Source organism: Hypanus sabinus, chromosome 14, assembly GCF_030144855.1.
Source record: "Hypanus sabinus isolate sHypSab1 chromosome 14, sHypSab1.hap1, whole genome shotgun sequence".
NCBI classification, from domain to species: Eukaryota; Metazoa; Chordata; class Chondrichthyes; order Myliobatiformes; family Dasyatidae; genus Hypanus; species Hypanus sabinus.
The window spans coordinates 36973902-36987791 of record NC_082719.1 but is presented as its reverse complement, the minus strand read 5'-3'; the positions used below and the strand labels follow the sequence as shown (position 1 = coordinate 36987791).

General features: G+C 44.6%; 1 pseudogene; it reads left to right on the top strand.

The window, feature by feature from the left end:
- The first annotated feature begins 6438 nt into the window (after positions 1-6438).
- The window catches only part of LOC132404463 (uncharacterized), a 32955-nt pseudogene continuing 25503 nt past the window's right edge, over positions 6439-13890 (top strand).

The following is a 13890-nucleotide window of genomic DNA, read 5'->3' as shown; positions in this document are numbered from 1 at the left end:
ATTGTCACTCATTCATTTTCCTTGCAAAGAGATGATGTTACTCGTGCCCTTTGGGTATGATGTAGTCCATAAAAATAACTGCAATGCATTTTTAATGGCATACATGTAGCCAAAGTGATGGTGGTGGATGATGTAGATGCAAAAGCTCTACAGGCTGTATTGTTTAGAATAATGTCAAGTCCCTTGAGTGTTTCAGAGATGTCATCTTTGAAGCAAGTGGAGATTGTTCCGTCACTTTTCTTGTTTGAGCTTTGAAGATGGCAAGGAGGTTTCTAGGTGTTAGGAGCTGAGTGATTCAGCAAACAATACCCGGCTTATTATTCACACTTGCAGGTATATCATTTATGTGGAGGATGTAGGTGAGTTTCTAGTTACTGATGGTCAATCTAGTGAAAGTGTTGATGGTGCCGAACTCAGTTGGAGCATTATCATTGAATCACAAGGATAGGTTTGTTAGACCTTCTCTATCTGGACCAGATCATTGCCCTGCATTACTGTGGAATGAAAATTACTTTCCAATTTTGCCTGAATGCAGTCTAGGTCTTGTTGGATGTAGAAATGGACTTACTCATTTGTTGAGAAATTGTGAATGGAATTAAACATTGTGTAGTCATCTGCCAACACCCCTAATTCTGACCGTCAGATTGAAAGAAGTTCATTGATGAAGCAAGTGAGGATGGTTTGGCTTAGAACACTGCCCTGAGGAACTTGTGTAGCATTGCCCTGTGGCTGGAATGGTCGACCTCAAATGACTATAAACAGTTTTCATTGTGCAAAGCATGACTTTGAACACCGGAATGTTTTCTCCTGGATGCCCATGACTTCATCATGATGAGAGATTCTTGTTAATACAGTCATTAAATTCTGCTTTAATCTAAAGGGAAGTCACCCTCACCTCACCTTCGGAAGACTGCTTTTTGGTGCATGTTTGAAGAAATCCAAAGTGGCAGGAGAAGCAGAGGGCAATCTTTCCTTCCTCAGGATCCACCTGAATGAGTAGCTCTGACTGCTCAGTCTGAAATTCCCAGTTACACTGACTCTCTAAGGGTTATATCACTATCATACAGTTCATTCATTAAAGTACTTCATTCACCATAAACAAACTCCTTTGGTGATCCCCCAAGCACCTAAGCATTGAGAGTGGAGGAATCCATTCTGGTGGAGGAAGTGGTCTGGGTTATTAATGGATCCCTGATAAGCACTGAAGTGTTATGATAGTACACTCTAAACTTCAGAAATAGTCTGAGCATCTGACAACAACTTCCAAAACTGAGTAATGATTGCCAGCATCAGCATGGTATCCTTTCAAATAACAATAAATGTAACAAAAGCATAACATTCTCCTGGTTGGTGACTGCTCCAAAACACTCATAAAGCATCCTAAATCTGTAATAAGTCTGTAAGACTTCGAAACAGAATTAGGGCATTTGGCCGATCGAGTTTGCTCCATCATCCCTCTTGACTCCATTCTTCTTCTTTCTCCCCATAACCTTTGATGCCCGGATTATTCAAGAGCCAATCAACCCCGCCTTAAATATACCAAATAACTCAACCTGCATAGCTGTCAGTGGCAAGGAATTCCACAAGTTCACAACTCTCTGGTTAAATATTTTTTTCCTTAACTCTGCTTAAATGGACGTCTTTCAATTCTGAGGCTGTGCCTTTTGGTCCTAGACTCCGTGACTATAGGAAACATCCTATTCATATCAAATCTATCCAGACCTTTCAATATTTGATAGGTTTCCATGAGATTCTCCCTCATTCTTCAAAACTCCAGTGAGTACATGCCCAAAGCCATCAGATGCTCCTCATATGTGAACTCTTCCATTTCTGGGATTATTCTCATTAACCTCCTCTGAACCTTCCACAATACCAGCACATCCTTTCTTAGATAAGGCCCCAAACTGCTCCCAATACTTCAAGTGCAGAATGACCAATGCTTTCTAAGGCCTCAACATTACGTATTTGCTTTTGTATTTTAGCCCTGGCAGAAGGAAAGGAAGGGGTGTGATGGAAAAGGTGATATTGGATAGTAGAAGCGCTAACATTTCCTGGTCTAGTTTCTGAAAGAAATATATATATTAAAAAAACTGCACTATCTGGTTTCCATCTCAATTTCCTGATAGTTGTTACTTCAGCTGGTTCCTTGATTCCTTAATATTGTTATAGCAGGGGGTGTGTAAGCTCCCACTACCTATTAAATGGCATATGCCTCAAATAGCTTCTGACAACCAAGTCCAGCTCATGATCTTCACATGTAATTTCCCTACTAAGCTTGGCGGAACCATTTCTAATGACAGGAGAAGGGGTAAGGGTGAATTACAGGAGCCTTAACACTGGTAGCTTTGGGTAGTTGGGACTCCTTAGCTGTGGATGGCAGCTCATCTAGGAGAAGGAAAACTCTGATCTTAAAACTCTGCTGCCTGCAGCTATACCCACTAATGACAAGGACTCAGGAAAAGTCCAGAGCTGGCTTCCCTAAGACAGTCCTCTGTAGAGTTCAATGGAGACTAATAACTCCTGGTGCCAAACTGTATCGGTCCCTGCCATTCCTTTAGGCTCATTAGATGTGTGGGAGGGGGCACTTGCTACATGGGCCAGGCTTGCTCTCCATATTGTACTGCCCAGGCTTGCGTGTCTAGACAGCTATGGCACAAGATCCGTGGTCAATTCTGACCAACAGAGGCCTCACCTCATCTCATCTGTCACTTCATTCAGAAATGATAGCCAGGGTGATCTTCAATTGATCTTTACATGATTTGGAAAACAGAGATAGTAACTGATCAAATTTTTCTGATTTTCTTCTTTAGCATTAAGACAATGTGAGCCTACTTATATATTCAAACATCAATGTGTAATTGTTCCAGTTGTGTGCAAAAAATCCTGATTGAAACTTTGCAGCCTTTTGAGACAGAGGACAATGTTTATGTACAGTGTGCAAATCTCTTGCATTTCCAACCTGTGGAATTAGCATTTAAGAGCTTTATGGAAATGGAGACAAAGTTTTCCCACACCAGGGTCAGTCTAAAAAGCCCAGTCACAATGCCATTCTAAGGGTTAAATCACAATCTTACATTATTATCTTAAATAACTATCTACGATGAAAGCAACTTACTTAGTTCCTGTATTTCAATGAGCTGTCACTTCCCTCCATGTTGCAAAGGCTTAATTTGTTGCATTACATTACAGTAAAGCAAAGCTGTGTACTGGAATCCTTACTTATTCAATGCTGTTGGAAATATTTCCCCATCATATTGAATGTAATTGTTGAAGATAAGTACTTCATTCAACAAGAAACATTGAATGAACATTATTATTACGTAAAAGTCCTTCCACAAATTAATTGTAAAAATCATATCCATGATAGAATCTTACTTCACATATTGTAATGATATAACAGATATAAATTCTTCTTAGTGCTAGATTTTTTAAGCCCTAACACTGCATCACAATTCTTCCCTTAAGGCTGTAACCCAGCTGCTGGAAGACGTGTCCCTTCTCACATTGGAGGAAGCAGCTGTTTTGGATAGGCATCTCATGAGGGGCTGGTTCCCTGGAAGGGCTGGTTTCCCAGTCACACATTATAACGGGTGCTTTCAGCAAGGATGGTTAGTACTGTACCTGTTGGGAGGTGGGAGGAGAAAACTTGAAGAGGGGCAAGATTTCTCAATCTTGCATTTGCAGTCTGATGGAACTGGTCAAATTCTGGTGTTTAGACTGGCTGTATGAGAGCTTATACAGCAGTTATAGTAGCTTTCATTCCAGCAGTCATTTGCCAGATATCCCTCTTGGTGGCTATGGTGGAATCCAATGAGGCTATTGATGAAATCCCTGTTGATGCACTGAGCAACCTGCTTAGGTTGAAGATCAACACACTGCCAACCCACAGTTAGCAGAGCATGGATGGGCTTAGACTGAGATTCCACTGATTCCTCTGCTCACGGGCTTCACTGAATTGAATTGAATTGACCTTTGTAACTGTCACTTCAGCTAGTGGCTTAATCAAGGGCGTGATGGCCCCCAGCCTAGCCAAACTTAAGAAATCTCATTTGTGTGGATGCTACATGATGTGTCCCCTGTTACAAATCAGTACCCCGAAATAACAAACAGTACACAATATGCAATTAAATGATTAAGCTTTATAATTCTTATTTTAACTGTATGGTTAGTAAAGAAACAAAAAAAAAGAAGTAAAAAATGGGCCCAATCTTATTAAACAGTCTGTTGCGCAATGTTGGAACTCACTGATACGTCGATCGTTCGCCATTGACCTCCTCCGATCGTCACTGCCCTTCAGACCCTCGCTCCAAGTCCACCCCGTCCGGCGGTCTACCAACCCTCTGCATTCGCCTCTTCTCTTCTCATCTCTCCCAGGCAAAAGACGGCAAAAATCCATCTTCCAGTTTACAAGAAAGAACAGCAGCATTCCAAACCCCACTATCTCTAGTCATAATCCAAATGATGCTGCTACAGAAAAACCATTACATTATCAGTGAAACCCTACAGCATGTTACTCTCCCACCACACCAAATTTAGTCATGTCCTCATGATAGCTCGCCAACCCTTCCTGCAAAACACAAAGTTCAATCCAGGTGTACAAGGCAGTGACATAGCTCCCCTTCTCTGCCTGAGCCTTTTTGAATGTTGCCCAAATGATACCAATGCCCAGATCATCTAGCTGAGCAGCTGCCACTTCCCCAGAACTCAAATCTGGCAGCAGAGCAGTCAGGTTACAGTAGACTTGGGGAATGGCATCATCAGAAGCCTCCAATTGATTTGCTGCTCGATCCTTTCCCTCTGCATTCACCGTGATGGCAAACTGACACATGGCCTTCATTCCTGGGGCAGGAATGCTCTCCCACTCCTCGTCCCTGACCAGTCCCTCATGCGCCCATTGGGACAGAGCATCAGCCTCAATGTTCCGGCTCGCTGGCCAGTACTTCTGGTTGAAATCATAGGCAGACAATGCCACCAACCATCGATGGCCTGTGGCATCCAGTTTCGCTGAGATCAGGACATAAGTTAGGGGATTTTGTCCGTCCTCACCTCAAACTTGGCCCTGTAGAGGGAGTCACTCAGCTTATCCACCACTGCCCATTTCAACACCAGAAATTCCAACTTGTGTGTGGGGTAGTTTTTCTCGGTGGGTGACAAATTCCGGCTGACAAACGCAAGGGGCCTCAACCCGGCTCCCTGATCCTGATACAGGATGACCCGCAAACCCTCTCAGCTGGCAGCTGTGTGCAGTATATGGCAATCGGGGGGTCCACAAAAGCCAGCACTGGTGCCTGGATCAGCAGCTTCTTCAGTGACTCAAGGGCTTCTTCATATTTTGCATCCCACTTTGGTCCAAAGGGCTCTGACATGCTTAGGTATTCTTCACCTTCCTGTCCTTTTCTCCCCCTCCCTTTCTTCCCAAAGGGAGGGTAACTGCACAGACGCTGATTCAGTGGGTTTCTCACTTTTGTGTAGCCTTTCACAAACCTCTGATAGTAACCACAGAACCTGAGGGACGAGCACAGAGCGCTGACTGTCTGGGGTCTTGGCCAAGTGGTCACTGCCTCTATCTTAGCCGGGTCTGTAGCTACTGCAACCATGAGACTATGTGCCCAACATAGCTCACAGATGTTTGGCAGAACTTGCACCTGTCCAGGGAAAGTTTTGACCCTTTAGCTTTCAGGCAGCCCAGCGCCTTCAGCAGCCTCACTTCATGCTCTCCCAAGGTGGATCCAAATACTATGAGGTCATCCAGATATACCAATACCTCGAGCAAGTTCATATCCCCACCTTCTTCATGACCCGCAGGAAGGTTACAGGAGCTCCCGAGATGTCCTGGGGCATTCTTTCAAACTGAAAATATCCCAGGGGAGATATAAATGCCGTTTTCTCTTTGTCAATCTCACTCATGGGGATTGGGTAATATCCACTCTCAAGTCCAGCACACTGAACCACTTTGCACCGCTCAGGCAGGCCAGTGCATCTTCGGTCCTCAGAACCGTATACTGGTTGGGGATGGTATGTCTGTTCAGAGTCCTACAGTCCACACACATCCGTACATTCCCATTCATCTTTCAGGCCACTAATACTGGGGATGCATAGGGGCTTCGGGATGATCACAGCTTCCTTCAACTTACATAAATGTTGCCAAATGTCCTCCACGCCTGCAGGGGCCAGTCGCTGCGATCTCTCTCTGAACGGGGTATCCACAGTCACCCAGCTAGGGTGACAAGTGCTCTTGGAACAACCCAGATCAAACTCGTCAGTGGAAGAGCCACCTTCCAGGTCCAACATCTTCTCTGCCATCCCCCTTTCCCAACCTGATGGCACCAAGGAGTCCCTGAAGCCGAATGACTCAGCAGGCAACTTTATCCCCTTTTCCAATAGTTTCTCCCCGGCGTGCCTCACAAGGATACTAGACATTACGGTCACCGGGAACAAATGCGCCAGGGTCATCCCCCACTTGAAAGCGACATCCCTCTTCGCAGTGTTTCTGACACTCGCTGCCATCCTGCTCACCCCCAGATCTCCAGTGCCCTGAATGGGGTCAAGGGCAAGTGCTTCAGATACCGGTTGTAAAATGAACGGTACAACCACATGACCTTTGACCCAGTGTCGGGTATGGCTCTAGCATAATTACCATCGACTTGTGGCGACATACTGGAGCATGGTCCCACTAAGCCTTCAGGATTTGGGTCTTTTGCTTCTGGAGGATCCTTGGTGCATCACTGGAATGTGTTTCCCCAGAGACCTCAGGCCATTCCCTCACTGGGTCATTCCCAATGACCCTCCCTGCTGAGGTACCCAGGGGCTCACTCTCCTTCTGGCATGACACCTGCTGCCAGCAGCTCTCTGCATTGTTTGTCCCCTTGGGGAATCTGCCCCCCCCCCATCAGCTGCATCATATGGGGGAGTCACACCCGCTGATAACAGCCGACATACCTCTGTTCTCAACTCTGCCACAATCTCCTCTACCGCTCCCCAGGGTAAGCTATCCAAGGTCACTTCACCGCAGGGGACCACGACTGAAGACTGTACTCTGTTGACGGAGGCCTCCCGCGCTCTCCGCTTCCCGTACCTCTGATTAGCTCAATAAAAGAGGGAGGGGGCAAGTCTTACGAGACTGTCAGAGACCCCATGCAGTCAGGTCCTGGAACTGGGCGCCCCTGGCTATCTGGTCAATTCTCAACTGATCACCACAGCCGCCTGATTGACCCTCTGTGCTGCAAGCGATTTAGCTGAAAAATATAAGCAGAAAGCTTCTCCCCCTTCTCCTCACGCATCTTCCAAAACCCCACCATGAGCTCCATTGGGTTTCCTGTTGGACCAAAAGCATTGTCCAGTGCTCGCCCGTAACTGTCGCTACAGGACTGACAGCCCTCACAATGTCAGTGGCCCACCTGTTCAAACGTTCAACCAATCTCTGTCGTTTTACGTCATCAGAGTATTGCCACTCCTCTAATAACTGAGAGTTCCGCTCTGCCCGTCTCATACTCCTCCTCCCCATTAGGGGTGGGCATTATTCCAGAGGATAGGTGCAGCCTACCATAGCTGGGACTTTAAACCTGATATTTCCATTTATTCAAGTCACCAGTGACCCCTGTTTCCATGCAGTGTGGACATGGTGGAGGATTACAAATACCTGGGGATACAAATTGACAATAAACTGGACTGGTCAAAGAACACTGGGGCTGTCTACAAGAAGGGTCAGAGGCATCTCTATTTTCTGTGGAGACTGAGGTCCTTTAACATCTGCCGGACGATGCTGAGGATGTTCTATGAGTCTGTGGTGGCCAGTGCTATCGTGTTTGCTGTTGTGTGCTGGGGCAGCAGGCTGAGGGTAGCAGACACCAACAGAATTAACAAACTCATGCGTAAGGCCAGTGATGTTGTGGGGGTGGAACTGGACTCTCTGACGGTGGTGCCTGAAAAGAGGATGCTGTCCAAGTTGCATGCCATCTTGGACAATGTCTCCCATCCACTCCATAATGTACTGGTTAGGCAGGAGTACATTCAGCCAGAGACTCATTCCACTGAGATGCCAAACTGAGCGTCATAGGAAGTCATTCCTGCCTGTGGCCATCAAACTTTACAACTCCTCCCTTGGAGTGTCAAACACTCTGAGCCAATAGGCTGATCCTGGACTTATTTCCAATTGGCATAATTTACTTATTATTATTTAATTAGTTCTGGTTTTATTTTGCTAAATTTCTACTCTATTCTTGGTTGGTGCGACTGTAACGAAACCCAGTTTCCCTCGGGATCAATAAAGTATGTCTGTCTGTCTGTATTCAGCAGAGAGATAAGGGCAGATACTAACTCAGAATTCTCACTCTCCCCTGAGGGATGTGGACTAATCAGACATTCCAAATCTGACCACTCCTTCCCCTCACTCCTCAGAAATGATAGTACCCTGTCTTTGAAATCTCTGCCCCCAGCTACCGCTACGTCAGCACTGGTCTGTATTTAAACAAGAGCTGTGCCAGCCATTTTATCAAACCACCACCCACAATCACAACTTTAACAGTACTTAACAGGTGAATTAACAATTCATCCGGAGTGTGAATACCTACCTCACTCAGGATCATCACAGAGCATCCAACGGAATCAATCCCAAACGTAACCCCCACAATTGTAACTCTGGCTTTGGTTGGTGGCTTAATATAGGGGATGATAGCCCCGCAGGCCCGGCCAAACTTAAGAAATCTCATTTGGGTGAATGCTGTGTGATGTGTCCCCTGTTACAAATCAGTACTATGGAATAACAAACAGTACATAATATGCAATTAAACGATTGAGCTTTATAATTCTTAATTTAAATATATGGTTAGTAAAGAAAACAAGAAAAGTAAAAGGGCCCTTTCTCATGAAACAGTCTGACGCGCAATGTTGGAGCTCACTGATAAGGCCGGTCGTCCACCATCGGCCTCCTCCGATCATCGTTGACCTTCAGACCCTTGCTGCAAGTCCACTCCATCAGAGGTCTACCAACTCTCTCCATTTGCATCCTCTCTCCTCATCTGTCCCAGAACTCCCGACTCCCAGACACACAAGAAAGAACAACATCCCACTCAATGGCTCGCATGCCCCGTTTTCTCTAGTCATAGCCCAAACCTTGCTGCTAATTGAAAGCATTACCTCAGCGGTGGAATATTACAGAGAAGCCATTACATTAGCAGTGAAACCTTACAACATGTTACAATAGAAATACAATTCTATCAGCATGAATTAATCAACTCATGGCCTGACGGAAGAAGGTGTCGCAGAGCCTGCTGGTAGCGGCTTTTAAGCTATGGTACTGTTTCCCAGATTGTAGCAGCACATTGTGGTTGGGGTGACTCAGGCCCCTAATGATCCCTCAGGCCCTTTTTACACACCTATCTTTGTAAATATGCTGAATAGTAGGAAGTTCACAATTGAAGGTGCGCTGGCCTGTCTGCACCACTCTTTACAGAATCCTGTGATTGAGTGTATTACAGTTCCCATATCAGGCAGTGATGCAGCCAGTCAGGGTGCTCTCAATTGTGCCCCTGTGGAAAGTTCTTAGGATTTGGGGGCCTATACCATACTTCTTCGACCATCTGAGGTGAAAGAGATGTTGTTGTGCTTTTTTCACCTCATAGCTGGTACGTACAGATCATGTGAGATCCTTGGTGATGTGGATGCTGAGGAACTTAAAGCTGTTCACTCTCTCAACCCCAGATCCATTGATGTCAATAGGTGTTAGCCTGTCTCCATTCCTCCTGTAGTCCATAAAAGCTAAAACATTCTCAGTTGATGTCGAGCAGCAGGCTATTCTTTGAACTGTTGTTTCCCAGGTTCATTGTCACTCAGGTTGCATCACATCTAGAGTAGACGTGATGATCTATGTCTGTCTGATCTTCTATCAGACATTACAAATGGTCCCCTAAATACACCAAGCAATCTCTTTGTGTGTGTGTGAAAACTGTGCAATGTACCAAGTACCTCACTGTACAGTCCCACCAGACTTCTCCAGAATACAACGCTCTTGTAGTCCCCTCGATTTCTCGTTAAGTTATGTAGGAGGTGGTCAGTGTTGGTGTGGAGGAAGCAATTTGTTTGGAACATTTCTTTCCGATGGCACCCAGTAATATCTGTATAGTACATTGAGTTCTTTCTATATTTGGCTACAGAGGTTACATAGTTGGAGCAGCAAGAAAATGCGATATAACTGTAGAATGTTGCAATAGTTAACAATCAGCCCTTTAGAATAGTGACACAATGAACTCTAAAGTATTGCACTTAACAGTGAGCATGCATGAGCCACAAATCAGTATGTACACACCACCATCTCTGGACAGACATTCATACATTTCTGCCCTCCTTTGCTGGAGGTCTTTGTAAAAAGAACAGGATAATTGAAGCCATAGATGTCATCCCTGGAGACTTTAATCTAAGACATGCCATCAATTTTCACGATCAATTTGGATAGTTGGTTCTATTTGTAGAATGCTGCACAGTTACAACTGCTATATAGGGATCATACCTGATGGAGAGAAAATGTAGGAAAGCTTGTCCAGTAAGTTCAAGGGCGGAGTGGAAAGGTGGAACGAGGTTGGTTCAAAGGTTGGAAGGTTCATTTTTATTGTCAAAATATGCATGTACAATTGGTTTCTTCTTGTGGCACACAGAGCAGCATTTTTGCCACTTCCATACCAATTGGCTGTCTTTTTACAAGGCTGAGTTGCTAGCTTGATGCTCAAACCAGCATGGATGGAAATCTGGCAAATTGGGCCGGCCGGGTTTGAACTCACGACCATTCGCCTCACAGTCCAGCGCTGATGCCACTACGCCACTGGCCAGCTTATGCATGTACAATGCAATTCTGATATTCACCTTCTCCAGATAGCCATGAAATACGGAAAAATAATCACGAATGTCATTAAAAGAAAAGACATTAATTCCCTCCCAACATGAAAAGGAAAATGAAACAAAACTCATAAACCCTAAACCCCATCCTCTCCCTTGCACAAAAGCTAACAGATCACCCACATGGAGAACAGTGGCACGAGCAGCAAACCCCCAACCCCTTTCCTTGCAGAAAAGAGTGGCAATTGCATCAAACCTACAACTCCTTCTCTCATACACAAAAACTAACAGATTGCTCACACAGGAAACAACAACAAGAATCTCAGACCCCAAATCCCCAGTTCTTCCCTCGTACAAAAACCAACATATTGCCCACCCAGAAACCCAAGCTGTCAATCAGCAACAAGAAAGAAAACAGACAACTGAATAGAAACTACAGTCCAATACTTACATTAATCTTAGAATTTTGAAAACTTCCTCCCGTCAGAATAAAAAACTCAGTCCTTCTGTGAAGAGCACGTTGGTGTGCTGCCAACCTGCAGCCTTTTGAATGCCACCGACCCAGCCCGTTGACCAATGGCCTCCATGGGGAGCGACCACTGACCTCCTCTGAATTTGCCTCGATTCTTCATCATTCTCGAAACTTCAAAATGGAGTCAATCATAGTCCCATGTCCAGTCTCTGGTTCTGCTCCACAAGGTAGCTCTTGCTCCTCTCCATGGACAGCAGAGCACTAGGTCACTCAATTGAAAACAAAACTACACATTACAGGCTTCAATAGTTTCCAAAACACAATCAAGACAAAATGAACAAGACTTTGCAAGATGGCGGCACGATGCAGCTTGCAGCAGCCACTCCGGAGATCATAATCTGTTATTTGTGAAGAGGGGTGCCGAGCGCAGTCATAATCAATTGAAAACAGATGTGGGAGCATGGAGGAAGACCTTCTTCGTTGCTGCTGCTGCTGTGAGGTCCGGGACTCTGCTGGGAAGAACAGGCCCCCAGTCCTCGGGGTTGCATTGCTAATGGCCGTTGGCGGGGCCGTCTTAATACGCTCGGCAGAGGATGGTGCTCGGAGCAGCTGTGCCGGAGGGGATGGTCATCGTCTTGGAGGTTCGACGGACGGAGTCCGCTGCGATCAAGTCGCTTTTGGTGTGTGTTGCGTCTGCGAGGCTGAGTCGGGTGGCACCTTGGAAGTCCATGGGGGGGTATTCCCTTCTGCCACCGGCGTGGGATGGTGAGTCTGTCGGAACCCTGGGGAATTGTGGAAACTGTGTGGTGACTTCTTTTGAACTTATAGTCCTTTAACATCTTTGGACTATTTTTACTGTGCCCATAGTCTGTTTTTTTTATCAATTATGCTATTGTTTGCACTGTTGTAACTATATGTTGTAACTATGTTGCTTTGTGCAGGTCTTGTAGCTTTTGTTTTTGGTCTTGTTTGTTTGGTGGATTTGGAGCTCCTTTCCGGGGAATGTGCTAAGACGGTAGCGCAATATTAATACGCAGCAGCCTCTCTGGACTCTGGATTGGGGATTGCCAAACATTATCTGGATTTTCTAGTGTAGTCTGTTTTGTCATATGCTTTTTTGATATCATTCTGGAGAAATATTGTTTCATTTTTTAACTGCATTGCATTTGTGCTTTCTAAATGACAATAAACTGAATCTGAATCTGAGATGGTATAGAAGAAGTGAAATAATTGAAGAGATTGGCTATTTGAAAGATGTCCCTGAGGAATCATTGTTTGTTGGCACTATCTTAACCAACACTAGCCACGGAAAGGTACAACATCAGCAATTTGTTCCATTGAAGGAAAAATCAATTAGTTTAAGGTTTGCAGACAAGAACCGAGTTACCATCAAGAGCCGATGAAACTTATCTTAAATGGCCAATGCTTATCATTCCCCATGCAATATTATGATATTGTTCTCTCTGTTGAAAAAGTTTAAATTTGGAACTTCCAATGCCAAGTTTATGAGGAAGTACCTTTTTTGCAGCAACAATGAACTATTGCAAGTTAGAATAATCTCTTTGTTTGCTGTTAGTCTCTGGTCAGTCCACCAAGATCTTCAACACTATGATTCAAACAACAATAATGTAGGAGATTGAAGCAGGAATAGATATTAAAGCCCATTCTGTTTGATCTCATTCAGTCAAAGCACTGATGTCATGTAGTAGAGGACCATGGTGATGAGGTCAGTGGATGCATCAAAGGGCTCATTTGTTGCACTTAGGAGCATACTACAATGATACTCTTGAAAAAGAAAAAGACTTGAGACTGTATTAAGAGATATTGTAAGTATTTATTCTATGTGTTCAGTTACATGTGACTATGCACCAATTATATTTCCCTCATAGATCCAATCCTTCTAATCTACTACTACCAGAGAGATTCCTGGAGTCGCATTGCATCAAAATGTGTGGTTCAATATATGATTTACTTTGGCTTCTGACCACCTGTTAATTGAATGACCTTTGGAAGTGTTAATAATCTACCTGCACTGAAGTGAGGACCGGACAAAGAGAGAGACAATCCTCTGATAAAGCACCAACCCATGAACAGCATTAGGCAAAAAGTGCAGGACTGGATTGTAACACCTCTCAAGCCCCTTTTCCATATAATAGAGGTCATGCCTTGCTCTTATTCGAAATGATCTTATCTCATCTCCTTTCTCCAGTCTGTGCCCCATAATCCTGCTCTAGTCTTTCCAAACAGTAGCACTAAGGTCCATAATTGAGGCAATTATATTGTGACTTCGATGGTTCTGGACTTTGAGGTACTAGTGAACAGAGCCTCCAGTACAGTGTAAGGATGGGGTATGCTTCAACAGTGATAAAGCACTGACGGGTGCTGATACTATTCCACCTCTGCTGAGTCCTTGCTTCGTTGGAGTTTTCCCCATCAATCACTGAAGGTCATCTGATTTGCAGGCTTCAATATATTATCCCCATTACAGGGTTAAAACATATCAATCTGCTGCAGACAACTAAAATGTGCATTCTGCAATGTATAGATACTAATCAACCTGAAACATAAGGGATTTGCATCTATTAAAAGAA